Raw genomic sequence first — 1,266 nt, forward strand, 5'->3', positions numbered from 1 at the left:
TAGTTATTTACGGCATTGGCTTGTTCATTCAACACTCCTCGAAAGGCAGGTATTGTAGGACAGTTTTCAGTTGTGTGAATGTTGCAATCACAGATGCCGCAAACAATTTCATTGACCTTATCCTTCTTTCCTTCCATGGCCTCAACTTTCCTTATGAGCGTAGTCACTTTACACTTGAGATCATCCTCTTCTTTCAAGAGATATAATCCACCTTTCTCCTTTGATTGAGTTGGCCTAGACGTGGTGTTCGACTTTGGGTAATAGTCCCAAGATTGTGTTTTTTCAGCCAAACTGTCGAGGTAGTCCCATACCTCGTTGACATCTTTATTAATGAATTCTCCATTACACATTGTCTCGACCATTTGGCGCATGGAAGATGTCAGTCCATCGTAGAAAAAATTTGTAATGCGCCACGTTTCAAATCCGTGTTGTGGGCATGAACTGACCAAATCTTTGAACCTTTCCCAACATTGGAAGAATGTTTCATCTTCCTTTTGGGCAAAGTTCATGATTGCTTTTCTGAGGGTAATCGTTTTATGATGTGGGAAGAATTTTTTTATGAATTCCCTCTGCATGTCGTTCCATGTGCCAATGGATCTAGGACGTAGTGAATGTAACCACGTCTTAGCTTTCTCTTTTAAGGAAAAAGGAAAGAGTTTCAGCCTAATTGTATCTTCAGATACATTAGGAAAACATAATGTAGCTATTATTTCATCGAACTCTTTCAAATGTAAATATGGACTCTTTGATTCAAGTCCATGGAATTTGGGAAGGAGTTGGATAACTCCTGGCTTGATGTCCATTTGTCCTGTGTTTTCAGGAAAAATCATGCATGAGGGCGTACTCACTCCCGCCGGTTGTAGAAAATCTCGTAAAGTACGAGGCGGGGGTGCCTGTTGCACCTCATTCTCATCTTGGGTATCCTCCACCCTGGGTGGAAGTAGAGGAGGTTGGTGTTCAGCCATAACTTCAGTTAACTCAGGGGATTTCGAGCGGTGTCTAATCCTGCGATGGATAGTCAACCCCTCAACCACTCCTCCTTCAGTCAAGAGACGTCGAGTGTCGTCACGGGCCCACTTGGGCATGAAAAACACTCGCAGCCCTCGATTAAAAACCTAATCCTAAGAAAGGAAAAGAAAATCTAGAAAGAAAGAGAGAGTTGGAAAGAAATTACCAAATTGGAGTCCTAAGTGAAAAACCTGCAAAATAAAACAAAAATAAGTTAGATTCTTAAAAAGAGAAGAATGATACTTTAAAAGAAAAATA

At 40.9% G+C, this 1,266-nt stretch overlaps 1 non-coding gene across 1 annotated transcript; it reads left to right on the top strand.

Annotated features, from left to right (window-relative positions):
* Positions 1–420: 420 nt before the first annotated feature.
* On the top strand, positions 421–527 carry LOC131254401 (small nucleolar RNA R71). The gene has a single exon (XR_009175517.1). It is a non-coding gene; the product is annotated as a small nucleolar RNA R71 (small nucleolar RNA).
* The last annotated feature ends 739 nt before the right edge of the window (positions 528–1,266 follow it).

The sequence above is a fragment of the Magnolia sinica genome, chromosome 8 (genome assembly GCF_029962835.1).
Source record: "Magnolia sinica isolate HGM2019 chromosome 8, MsV1, whole genome shotgun sequence".
NCBI lineage: Eukaryota > Viridiplantae > Streptophyta > Magnoliopsida > Magnoliales > Magnoliaceae > Magnolia > Magnolia sinica.